Consider the following 14,430-nt stretch of genomic DNA (forward strand, 5'->3'; position numbering starts at 1 on the left):
ACAAAGAACATTAGGGGACAATGTAACTAACTCATTGACATCTTTGTGGACTCTTCTTATTTGGTTTTGCTGTCTAAGGAGATAGATTAATTACATCACATGAATTTCACTGGACAATATAAGTAAGGTCATTGTTGGGTTCATGGTTTATGAATGTGAAAGACTGGAATGAGGCCACTAAAAATTGTAATATAAAAGTGGTTGGTTCTGTTAAGACTGTAAATCATCCCCTTTCTGCCAGGAGCAGCTTCAGAAGGACACTGAAAGGAATCAGGATGATTGGAGGCAGTGACATGCAGTGAGGTTCATGGCTGGGGAGGAACTGACATTTTGTTTAAACTTTAAATTACTGTGCTCTAATCGTTTGCTGTATTGCTGAAACATAATTTGTCAAATTAGGCTGGTTTTCTCAAAACCACACACCCCAACAGCAAAATACCTCATATATCTTACAAAATGGACTGTATCAAAAATGACATACAGCATGATCAAAATCAAACTTTTGCAACAAACAGCACACACTTAATTCATATTACCTGATAAAACGACACACTGTTGGGCATAATGAAAAGCACTCTTATCTTGAGTATGCTTTGCCATAATACTAAAATAGTTCAAATTGTAGAACAGTCTTCAGATTGTTCACATGCACAGAAATATTAACAGATACACAAAAACATTTACTTTTATTTTTCACCAACAAGTCAGTGCAACATATGCACCGCAGATATGTTTACATTGGAGTGAACAAATACAGTATATGCTCACGAAACAGTAAACTGAAAAAGAAAATTGCAGAAAAAATGTGCAGAAAAAATATCCAAAAAATATATATATATATAAAAAAAGAGAGGCAAGAAAAATTAGGCAGCATCTTGCCGCACAGCTGGGTCTGGCCACAACGCCTCGTCCACATCCCAGGCAATATCTTCCCTTGCCAGACATCGAGGGAAGAAGCACCTTAAGTGCCTTATCCATCCCTGAATCGCAGCCACATCAATTTCATCACATGCCTCTTCCATAGCCTACACAAGAGGCATGCGCACAAAGGGCTGCTGGTCGTATACCTTCTACCGCCATGGCGAAAAAAACTTCTATGGTGAATATGGTGGGAGGTATTGCACGAGAAATGCTGGGTGGTCGGCCAACCAATTTTGGACTGGGGCTGCACTATGAAAGCTCACGTTGTCCCATACTACACCATACCGGTTTCTTTCATGGTCTACATCATTCATATGCTCTGGTGGTATGAGAATGTTGTGGAGTCTGTCCAGAAATGGGAGAATATGGGCTGTGTTGTATGGTCCAAGGATGGCATGACGGTGGAGGACACCATGCATATTGGAGATGGCAGCGCACATTGTGATGTTCCCACTACGTTGGCCAGGAACATCTATAATGACTCTGTGGCCGATGACCTTTCTTCCCCTTCTTCTGGTCCTTGCTAGGTTGAACCCAGCCTCATCTATGAAAATGAACTCATGTGGGATTGCATGAGAATCCATTTCCAGTACTGCCTGAAAACAAAGAACAAAAATCAGTCATAATGGTGTTATCCAGTACACTGGGAAACAGTGTTGCGTGTAGTATACTGTACTTACAGTACATCCACCTATGCTCGTCTGAGCTCTTTGTTTCTTTCAGAGTTTCTCTCAAAAGGCACCTTATAAAGTTGTCAATCTGATTTGGTTTCGCTTGAGAATGCGAGCCAATGTGGACAGACCAACTCGCTGAATGTTGTTGAATACGGTGTTGTCTTGGATGATGTGGTTTAGAATTTCTCGTAATCTGATTTCATTATTTTCCAAAACCAAGTTTACAATGGCAGCTTCCTGTACCCCGGTGAACATTTGGCCCCTTCCTCCACCATGGTTGCGTCTCTCAGTCCTTTGGAAAAACAAACAAACAAAATATATATCTATAGGGCTTGGACAATGCAACCTACAGATATTTCTTCCTCTTCCTCTTCCTCTCTTTGCCACGTCTTCCATTGTTGTTGTAAAAAAAAAAAAAAGGTACTCACCTGTGGTCTATTTATAGTGCTTACTTCCTGATTGAGGTGGTAACAATTAACCATTGGGGTGTTTGGCCAGGTGGCACATATTGGCCAATTAGCTCATGTACTGTCATTTTGAATGGCAGTGTTTTGAAATGGCAAACATGTGACCTTATGTCAGATTGTAGTGTCTTATGCAGAGAAACGTGTTCAGTGCATTTAAAAAGTGCCATTTTGAATTGCAAAATGTGTGTAAAGCAGAACATGTGTTTAGAGTTTTGGAGACTTGAGAAGAGGTTTTGCTCTCTGTGTGTCAGTTTAAATAATTGTGCTATGGATGTCATTTGAGTGTTTTAGCAATTGGAAAAAAATGTAAAAACAAATATAGTATTAATATAAGACAAGCAGCAACTTGGAACACAAATGGGTCTGACTACAGCGCCTCGGCCACATCACAGGCAATATCTTCCCTTGCCCGACATGGAGGTAAAAAAAGTGCCTTGAGTGCCTTATCCATCCCTGAATGGCACTAACATCAATCTCATCACATACCTTCTCCATACCCTGAACAACACAGAGCTGCCGGGAGTATACCTTCCGCCGGCATTCCCAAAGTAACTCACCTGTGGTCTTTTCATTGTGCTTCCTACCTGACTGAACTGTTAACAATTAAGCATTGAGGTGTTTGGCCGGGTGGTGCATGTAGTAGTCAATCAGCTCGTGCATCGTCATTTTGAATAGCAGTGTTCTGAAATGGGAAACGTGACATTATCCCCGATTGTTGTGTCTTATGTAGAGAAGCGTGCTCAGTGCATTTAAAAAGTGCCATTTTAAATTTCAAAATGTGTGTAAAACAAAAAATGTGTATAGAATTTTGAAGACTTGAAAAGAGGTTTTGCTCTCTGTGTGTCACTATAAGTAATTTTGCAAAGCAAGTCATTTTAGTATGTGAGCAATTGGAAAAAAAATAATATTTTAGATCGTTTGTCATGTTAATATGCTCAGGCTTGCTGATTCCATGCCATGCGTTTCCTGCTCTGGAGCTACACTTCAGTCCCTGGTCGTAGTAGTGGAATTATCATATTGCCCTTTTAGTTGTTGCGCCTTGTGATTCCGTCCCGGCACCTTTTGTATTAACGCTATGTGGGCTTGCCCTGTATTTTTGTATGTTTTGAACAACCTCTTTATCCCACGATTTTCTGTAATTTATTGGTTTGCACTATGTAGCTTTTGTTGATTTTTCTAACTTCACCCTCCTTTCTTGTTTGGTACTTTCGCCTGTGTGTATTTTTGTCACCCTGCTTGGAATTATTATTTTAAAATTCTGTACTGACTCAGGCTGTCTCTGACTCTGCATCCTGTGTCCACAGGAAACATAACATGTACACCTCAATGCCTGTTGTATCAACTGAGCTTACAGTCATGGCCAAAAGTTTTGACAGTGACACAAGTAATTGTTTTCACAAAGTTTTACTGCTTCTGTGTTTACAGACATTTTCGTCAAATGTTACTCTGGTATACTGAAGTATGACAACCGTTTCATACGTGTCAACGGCTTTTATCAAAAATTACATTAAGTTTATGTAAAAAGTCAATATTTGCAGTGTTGACCCTTCTTTTTCAATTCATTGTAGCATGTTGTCAATTCACTGTGGCATGCTGTCAATTCACTTCTGAGCGACATCCTGACTTATGGTAGCCATTCTTGCATAATCGCTGCTTGGAGTTTGTCAGAATTTCTAGGTTTTTGTTTGTCCACCCACCTCTGGAGGATTGCCCAGAAGTTCTCAAAGGGATTAACGTTTGGGAGTTTCCTGGCCATGGACCCAAAATGGCGACGTTTGGTTCCCCTAGCCAGTTAGTTATCACTTTTACCTTATGCTGCGTTATGCCGGAAAAAGCATTGTTCGTCTGTTCTTGGATGGTTGGGAGAAGTTGCTCTTGGAGGTTGTTTTGGTGCCATTCTTTATTCAAGGCTATTTTCTGAGGCAAAATTGTAAGTGAGCCTACTTCCTTGGCTGAGAAGCACCCCCAAACATGAATGATTTCAGAATGGTTTACTGTTGCATGACACAGGACTGATGGTAGTGCTCACCTTTTCTTTTTTTTTCTGGATGCCCCAAACAATCAGAAAGGAGATTCATCAGAGAAAATGGTTTTACCCTAGTCTTTTGGAGTCCAATACCTGTCTGTATCTTTTGCAGAATACCAGTCTGTCCCCAATGTTTTCCCAGAGAGAAGTGGCTTCTTTGCACCCTTCTTGACACGAGGCCATTTTCCAGTCTTCACCTCACTGCGCGTGCAAATGCACTCACACCAGTCTTCTACAATTCCTGAGCAAGCGCTGCAATCCTTGAGCTGCTCAGGGAAACAACAGTGTCATGTTATTATTAGTAGTAGTTCTGAAGTAAAAGAGATGTAACGAGAATTTAGACAGAAATTACCGACACCACCGCAAAGTTTAAGAAAAAAGTAGTGGCTTATACACCAGAATTTACGGTAATTGGTGGAATCAATTCATATAAATTAGTAAAGTGGATTTGCAAGACGGGGAACAATCTCCTGGAAAACTCTTGGGGTCTGTCACTCAAGAAGCAATGGAGTAATCCATCTGGATTAGAATTTTCTCATTGGACAGACTCAGATGTCGCCTTTAGACTCTGATACAGGTCAGTTTGCAACCTGCCTGACTTCTGGGCTCCAGGGTTTATTTGACTAATCAATACCATGACCTCAAACAAGTGAGCTTGCCTTTGCATTTGGCACACAAATGTGTAACTAGTACATTTCCTCTCGCCAAGCAGTAAATATACACAGGTATGGATTAAAATAATGCATTCTGAATTTAGAAACACATCAGCAAATATTGACTGAAACGCCAATGCGTCCATGATAAAATGTAAAACATTAGTAAATAAAAGAAAAAGGATAAAACATGAATACAACTAAAATTCTATTATAAAATATATCAAATTTTCTTTAAAACATTAGCTTCTTGAAAGTCTTGAATTACAAGTAAAGGTTAAACAGAAACAATGAAAGTTAACTTTTAAACAAAAGTATTCTGTTCTGTTATTCAGTGTAATATCACCTGCTTAAGTTCCGCTGTTGGTCCCTTGGTGGGTGGGGCTCAGCGGAAGTCCGCTAAGCCAGGGATTCAATGTTGCACCCCTAAGGTTAACTAGCAACAGCTTCCTGTTTTTTTTTTACTTTACTACTCCGCGTCATACATTAGCATGCATGCATATTCACATTATAACAGCGGTGTCCAGTAGGGAGCATATTGCAAACTCTGCAGGTAGGCTTGAGTAAGTGTCCCTATCCCCGACACAAAAAATTTGCTGAACTCTCAGATATGGCTGTGTCTGCTCGCCACTTGAACAGCAACATTTTCTACATCTTCATTCCGACTGTGGATTTTACCTGTAGCTATTTCAGTTATTATTGCTATTGTCATTATTGCCGCAGTTTCTTAGATAAGCATCAGTAGGCGATTGTGCTATTGATACACTCCTGATCAAAATTTTACATTTTGTATAGTTGGATGTTAACGAAGTTCTTCAAAATGCAAGAAGAATTAAATAAAATTGAGAAACCAATCAGCTGATCAAAAATGTAAGACCAAAAAATGTTGGCAAATATGAAAAATTAAAGTTAGTTATTGTATTGTTTTTACGTTTTAATATTAACAGTGGTTAACTTATTTTACACTGGTATGACAATTAAGTATGATTAAAAAAAATGACAGGAAGCTTTTGTGAATATTTTTTAGGTTTTCATATTAACAATATTTAATTCGGGGGGGGTGTAATTGTGGCCTGAGGGGCATTTGCAGCCCATTTTTATTGGCCCGCAGCACACTGTTAAAAAAAATAATAATAAAGCTAATAACAACGCAATACTTTGTCTTTGTCAATTTAAATATAATATTTTTTTTAGACTTTTTACAAAATGTAAAAATATATACTGTAGAAAAATATCAAAGTGGACCCCCACATCCTTTGATTTTTCAGTATGTGGCCCTCGGTGGAAAAATGTTTGGACACCCCTGATTTAATTTATTTATACACTCACAAGATCTTGTGAGATTAAAACTTGACAGGATTTCTCATCCAGAAAGAAGATTGTGTCGTGGACACTTGGCGTGGGACAATAATTGCTTTATCAAAGTCTTTAAAATGGCTGTCCAAACATTTGGAGTACACTAGTGAAATAAATTGTTTAATTATAAATAATTAAAGGCCAAAGCTTCGACTTTTCATACATTGCTAAACTTTCCCACAATAAGGAGTATGCTTAATGTTAGTGTAATTTGGAATAAAAATATACGTTAAAAGTATCTGATTCCCACTGATATGTGATGTGAATGAATTTCCCTGAATTGCATTGAATTCAATTCCACATCCTGTAATTCGATTCAAATTCCTTTCAAAATCTTGTGGGGTGGAGTCAATTCAAGTTCATCCATTGAATTGAATTGAATTCTGAAATTCAGAATTTTGCATTTGTTATAATGTAAGGTGCAGAAATCCACATGAGGGAAAACAACTCCAAGGTTTTAGGCCAAAAAGTAGAGAGGTGACCGCCCCCCGGAAAGGTAACATCCTGACTTTTACCCACAATGGATGGCCCAGAATGAGGAGGGAGTGGGACACAACACGCCTTTCAGCTGCAGCCAAGGTTTTGATGTCCTGAGCCAAACACTGCTGCTTGCTAAAGATAGAAGGCTTTATCAATTAGCGGCTGAAGACACCCCACTCCCAGCCCCTTGGTCAGATAATTTGTCCTTGTGCTGGGCTATTGGATTCCCACCTCCCTATTTGCTCGCCCCGCCTCCTGTCCTTCAGTTTTTGGCATAATATCACACTCTCTCTCCAAGCCCCCTCTATAGGTAACCTTAAAAATAAAATGCATGAAAGTAATAGAGAAACAGTAGGCTGGAACACAAAAACATTTTCACGTGCCTTTTTTCTCCGACCTCGAGGGTAAATATCTCAACAAAAACATGTTTTTACGGCAATATTGTAAATGCAAACACAAAGCATACGTGTGGTCCCTTTTTAAATGCAGAATTTTCATTGCATTCTCTATAATTTGCTGTTCTATTCTATGTTTCAACCCTACAATCCACAGCCACCCCCAAAATGCCATTGTTCCATGCAAATGAAAACATGACCTCTGAATATTTCAGAAGATACAATGGATATATTGCTTTTTCTTTATAAAGATCTGCCCCAAGTGAAAATGGAGTTTGGAATGACAAGCCCTTAGAGAGTGAAGTTTTCATGTTCTCCCACTGCTTTAATAAACATCAGAGTCTGTACTGTTGCAACTTGACTCAACAGCAGCACTGTTCATCCGCATCGCACCCTTTATCAGAGTACAAATTCAAACCACTGATTTGAAAGATTTATGGATTCATGCAAGTTTTATACTAGACTGGGAGCACTAATGGCTTTTAGTGCTGGGGCCCTAAGGAATTATTGTGCATGAATACCAGAAAACGCAGAACAGCACTTAAAGCTTCCCACAATGTCAGTTTTCTGTCCAAAAAATGCTGTTGACTTTGAATACTGGTTCCAAACAGTTAGGTTTTAAACAGGAAAAGACAAAGTGCTTCAGGTCAGCATGGGCTTAAATATCGTACCTTGCAAACTTTCCCCTTTTGTATTAATGCTCTCCAATCTATATTACCTTTACCAAAGGTTATGTTTCCATCACTGTTTGTTTAGTTTTGAGCATGAGAAGGCAAAACAATTTAATCAATATTCTTGAGAATTTGTAGAGGATTGGGCATACGCCAAGATTGTATCACATTTAAGTGCTGTTAAGGATATATACATCGAGGAAAAGGCTTCTTGAGACGTCATCTGTACTTCTGTGTAGAAGGTGTCGGACGTTTCGCTCCTCATCCGAAGAGCTTCGTCAGCAAACTAATAAGTGCTGGTAGCTTAGGCCTTAAATACAGTAAGAGTGGGCGGAATTGGTGTGCCAACACCCTCCTCCTATTGGTTCGTTACACTAAGCCTGGGCGGAGCAGTGGTATAATCCTATCCTGTTATTCACACCTACGATAAAAGGGAAGTGTCGCTCCCTGAATTGGGTATGAACGACTCTGATACTGGCTTGTTAGCATCTATTGTTCTGGCTCGGCCCTGCCTTCACCTCATTTGCAAGACTAAGAGCTGTGGGTTTTGGTCTCAGTAACCTGCTGAACACAGGGTCCAAATTAAACCTCAAACCAACATTCCGGTTCAATGATGGGTTCTGTTGTTTGACAAAAATAGCTTCCTTTACTCCTCTTTCAAACCATCTGTTTTCTTTGGCCAAAATCTTTACCTCGCTGTCCTGAAAAGAGTGATTGGTAGCTTTCAGGTGTAGATGTACTGCTGATTGAGGACCACTAGCATTGTCCCTGCGATGTTGATAAAGCCTTTTTTGGAGCATTTGCTTAGTTTCCCCAATGTAGTGCTCTTTGCATTCCTCATCTTTACAGTGGATGGAATAGACCACATTGCTCTGTTTCTGGTTTGGAGCCTTGTCTTTAGGATGCACTAATTTTTGTCTCAGGGTATTTACTGGTTTGAAATAGGTAGGAATTTTGTGTTGCCATAAGATCCTCTGGAGTTTTTCGGAGACCCCCGCTACATAAGGGACTACCACTCCTCTCCTTTTTGCTTCTGTGGGCTTTTGGGTTTCTTTCCCTACTCTCTTCTTTTGACATTTGTTAAAAGCCCACCGTGGGTACCCACAGGTTGAGAGCGCTCTCTGGACATGTTGTGTCTCCTTTTTCTTTCCCTCAGCACTAGTTGGTATTTGTTCCGCTCTATGTTGGAGGGTCCTAATAACCCCTAGTTTATGTTGTAGTGGATGGTTTGATTCAAAAAGCAGGTATTGGTCAGTGTGTGTGGCCTTTCTAAAGACCTCTGTAAGTAGCTGTCTGTCCTCTCCTATAATTACCTTGCAGTCTAAGAAGGCTAGTTGGTTTTCTTTAGTGTCCTCGCGAGTAAATTTGATATTGGTGTCCACCGCATTGATGTGATCTGTGAAAGACAGAATTTCTTGTTTTTTGATTATGACAAAGGTGTCATCCACGTATCTAAACCAGTGCCTTGGTTTTGTCCCTGAGAAGGATGTGAGAGCCTGTTTCTCCATCTCTTCCATGTACAGATTCGCCACTATGGGTGAGACTGGTGAGCCCATAGCACAACCATGAATTTGTCTGTAGAATTTCCCTCTAAACTGAAAATATGTGGTGTTAAGGCAAATTTCCAGTAATTGGCAGATGTGGTCAGCACTAAGTTTTGTTCTCCGATGCAGAGTTGAGTCCTCGAGCAGTCTCTTCCTCACCACCGAGACTGCTGCTGAGGTGGGGACAGATGTAAAAAGTGAAGTCACATCATAAGACACCAAAGTTTCCTCTGGCTCCAATCTGAGGTCTTTGATGCTCGCCACAAACCCTTTTGTGTTCTCTATATGATGATCAGTGTTGCCTACCAAAGGGGATAAGACTGTTTTTACATATTTCGCTACATTGTACGTGGTAGAGTCAATGCTACAGACAATGGGTCTGAGGGGAAACCCTTCCTTGTGGATTTTTGTCAAACAACAGAACCCATCATTGAACCGGAATGGTGGTTTGAGGTTTAATTTGGACCCTGTGTTCAGCAGGTTACTGAGACCAAAACCCACAGCTCTTAGTCTTGCAAATGAGGTGAAGGCAGGGCCGAGCCAGAACAATAGATGCTAACAAGCCAGTATCAGAGTCGTTCATACCCAATTCAGGGAGCGACACTTCCCTTTTATCGTAGGTGTGAATAACAGGATAGGATTATACCACTGCTCCGCCCAGGCTTAGTGTAACGAACCAATAGGAGGAGGGTGTTGGCACACCAATTCCGCCCACTCTTACTGTATTTAAGGCCTAAGCTACCAGCACTTATTAGTTTGCTGACGAAGCTCTTCGGATGAGGAGCGAAACGTCCGACACCTTCTACACAGAAGTACAGATGACGTCTCAAGAAGCCTTTTCCTCGATGGACAACTCCTGTACGACTGAGAGCCTACACAGACGCAAGGATATATACAGTAAACCCTAATTTATCGTGGTTAATTGGTTCCAAACCCGGCAGAAGTAGGATTCCTACGGCCCTATGAAATCCGTTTTATTTTTCCCAAATTCCGTTTTAATTTTTTAGAATTCAGTTTTTCACATTTTACACTTATTTTTACCAGCAGAGAGAGTTTGCTTGATTCTTCTTCTTTGTCCGTTCATTAAATGCAAAAATCCTTACATTTATTGATGCAATGCATCAATGGACAATTTTGCCCAGTAATTCAGAAATGGATGTGGCCTGGTTAACTTTTTTAATGGGATGTCAGCCTCTGCACACATTGCTACAAAATCTTAAACAAACTGGAATGTCTGTGCTGTGATTAAGGAAGATGTAATCACCGATGCAATTCCAACTGCATATGTATGACACGCTTATTTTGTTGTAAATTACACTCTTATTTTGAAAACCGGAAGTGTGTTCTGTGTGTGTTGAGAATGTCTGTAAGACGAGCTGGGTGTAAGAATAAATGCGCTTCTCGTCTTTTTTCACTCAGAACCTGCACGTCGTCATCGGGCATTGTAAAACGCTCCTTACTTTAAAGCAGTAAAACACAACAAGGTGAAAATACACTCATCCACCCTGAATCACACACAAAACTGCACTAGCATACTAAACTAAGCTAACCCCGCTACCTTCAATTCACGCTACATAAGAGGAGGTTCCGCCAACTTTCGCCGGTGTTTATCGCCATTTCAACATGTTTAGTTCGGGAGGAGGTGGTTTAGTGTTTATTAATTAGATTCCGCCATGACTGAGTGGTCCGCCGATTAAATACTTCCCCACAAGAACGTTCTTTCTCCTCACAATGACAGCATTTCATTCACATTATGTCAATTTCCGAGAGATTCCGCGTTTAACAGTAATTTCTCTTTTTATTGACCAATTCCGCGATTCCGTTAACGCGGAAATCATAGGGTCCTAGATTCCTAATTTATAAATGGAATATTTTCGTCGTTAGAGCATGGAAAACCTGTTTACAACCTGTTTAAATATGGGTTTTAACATTATTTGCGCTCTCCAGACATGAAATAAGATCCCTAAAAGTCACCTTTCCACTTGTATTACTTGTATTAGTAAATATAATAAGAATACATAAGCCATTTAAGACATTAATAATAATCATGCGTGTTATTATAAATGTGTTCCCTACTGGACCTGAAATAGAGGCAGACAGGAAGTGACATCAGGGGTTCATAGTTGTGTTTCAGCTTTGCCTGGGTAAAGGCCACAACAGTAGCCCGTGTTTTTCTGAGGGATTATTGTGCCTGTTCCATCGATCCATCTATCCATCTTCTACCGTTTATCCGATATGGGGGTGCGGGGGCAGCAGCCGAAGTATGGAGGCCCAGACTTCCCTCTCCCCGGCCACTTCGTCCAGCTCGTCCCGGCGGATGCCAAGGCATTCCCAGGCCAGTTGGGAGACATATAGTCTCTCCAACGTGTCCTGGGTCTTCCCTGAGGCCTTCTACCGATCAGATTTACCCTGAACACCTCCCCGTGGAGGCATCCTGGAGGCATCCAGACCAGATGCCCAAGCCACCTCATCTGGTTCCTCTCAATGCAGAGGAGCAGCGGTTCTACTCCGAGTCTCTCCTGGATGACAGTGCTTCTCACCTTATCTCTAAGGGAGAGCCCAGCCACCCTATGGAGAAAATTCATTTTGGCTGCTTGTACCCGCGATCTTGTCCTTTCGGTCACTACCCATAGCTCATGACCATAGGTGAGGGTAGGAATGTAGATCGACGGGTAAATTGAGAGCTTTGCCTTTCGGCTCAGCTCTCGCTTCACCACAACGGACCGATGTAGAGTCCGCATCACTGCAGACGCCGCACCAATTTGCCTGTCAATCTCACATTCCATCCTTCCCTCACTCGTGAACAAGACCCAGATGTACCTAAACTCCTCCACTTGGGGCAGGATCTCATCGCTGACCCGTAGATGGCACTCCACCCTCTTCCGGGTGAGAACCATGGACTCAGACTTGGAGGTGCTGATTCTCAACCCGGCCGCTTCACACTCTGCTGCGAACCGATCCAGTGAAAGTTGCAGCTCAAGGCTCGATTAAGCCAGCAATGCGAACCAAACTCTGACACCGGTCATACAGGGAACGAACAGCTTGAATTAGCTGGTCCGATACCCCATACTCCCGGTGTACTCCCCACAGAAGTCCTCAAGGAACACGGTCGAATGCATTCTCCAAGTCCACAAAACACATGTAGACTGTTTGGGCAAACTCCCATGCACCCTCAAGCACCCTGCTGAGAGTGCAGAGCTGGTCCACAGTTACACGACCAGGACGAAAACCACACTGCTCCTCCTGAATCCGAGATTCACCTGTCCGGCGGATCCTCCACTCCAGAACCCCTGAATAGACCTTACCAGGGAGACTGAGTAGTGTGATTCCACGATAATTGGAACACACCCTCCAGTCCCCTTCTTAAAAATGGGGACCACCACCCCGGTCTGCCAATCCAAAGGTACTGCCCCCGATGTCCACGCAATCCTGCAGAGTCGTGTCAACCCAGACATGCCTACAGCATCCAGGGCCTTAAGGAACTTCAGCTGGATCTCATCCACCCGCAGGCCCTGCCATCGAGGAGCTTTTCAACAACCTCAGCAACCTCAGCCTCAGAGATAGGAGAGCCCACCGTGGAGTCCCCAGGCTCTGCTTCCTCATAGGAAGACGTGTTGGTGGGATTGAGGAGGTCTTCGAAGTATTCTTTCCACCGATCCACAACATCCCGAGTCGAGGTCAGCAGCGCACCATCCCCACCTTAAACGTTAAACGTGTTTGATGACTGTGCACTGCTTCCCCCTCCTGAGATGAATGGTGGTGCAGAATCTCTTCGAAGTCGTTCTCCATTGCTTCTCTGAACTCCTTCCATATCCGAGGTTTTGCCTTAGCGACTGCCAGAGCCGCTGACTGCTTGGCCTGTCGATACCTGTCAGCTGCTTCCAGAGTCCCATGAGCCAAAAAGGCCCGATAGGACTCCTTCTTCAGCTTTACGGCATCCCTCACCACTGGTGTCAACCAACAGGTTCTGGGATTACCGCCACGACAGGCACTGACCACCTTACGGCCACAGCTCCGATCAGCTGCCTCGACAATGGAGGCACGGAACATAGCCTATTCAGACTCAATGTCCGCCACCGCCCTCGGAACATGGTCGAATCTCTCCTCCGGTGGGAGTTGAAACTCCTTCTGACAGGGGACTCTCTGCCAGTCGTTCCCAGCAGACCCTCACAATACGTTTTGTCTGGTCCCTCACCTAGTACCTGTTTGTCGTGGGTGACTCTACTAGGGGCATAAAAACCCCGGACAACAGCTCCTTGGATCATTGGGACACGCAAACTCCTCCACCACGATAAAGTGGTAGCTCAGGGAGGATGTGAGATAATACAAATCTGCAAAAAAAGCCTGTTGTTACTGCAATTAAGTCTGATTCTTGGGTGTCTCACCGGACACTACAGTAACACTACTGATACCGAGTGACCAGTGTAGAATACTACATTTCATCAAAGTTGGAATACGTCTTCTGAATGCTATATTTAAGTATTTTAGCTCATTGAGCCATGTTTGTTTGAAAATGCTTAACCTGGGCAAAACATACGTAATATTTGCTTAAATATGCATATTTTTGACAAATTATAGGCCGTATTCAACCACGAAACAGCATAATTTATTCATAAATATACTTTATAAAAAAACATGAGTGAAGCCATGAAATTGAAATCACGATGTGGCCAAGGATGACTGTATTATTTTTTACTGTAATAATTTTAATTCCATTTTTAGCGCCATTGTATCGGAATATAATTACATTTATTAAAGTTAAAATTCCAATATTATTCATAGTATCGGTCCATCCATTTCCTATACCACTTGCCTTCATTCGGATCATGGGTGAGCTAGAGCCTAACCCAGCTGACGGGCGGGGTACATCCTGGACTGGTTGCCAGTCAATCACAATACATATATAGACAACCATTCACACTCACGTTCACACCTTCGAAGTCTCCTATTAACCTAATATGCATGTTTTGGGGATGTGGGAGGAAGTCGGAGTGCCCGGAGAAACCCTACGACGCATGGGGGAACACACAAACCCCAAACACAAATTTATTTATATATTTAAAATAGGGACAGTACATATTGATGAACATATACACAATATGTAAATATGTCAAATTCTAGCCAAAGGCTAATTTTCATCTGTTCTTGGAATCCTCAATCTCCTGACTGACGCCAACATGCTAACCACGTGTCCACCGTGTGGTCTGATTCACAGTATTGTCATTCATTTTGTTTTTTGTTGT

This window comes from Dunckerocampus dactyliophorus, chromosome 3, assembly GCF_027744805.1.
Source record: "Dunckerocampus dactyliophorus isolate RoL2022-P2 chromosome 3, RoL_Ddac_1.1, whole genome shotgun sequence".
NCBI lineage: Eukaryota > Metazoa > Chordata > Actinopteri > Syngnathiformes > Syngnathidae > Dunckerocampus > Dunckerocampus dactyliophorus.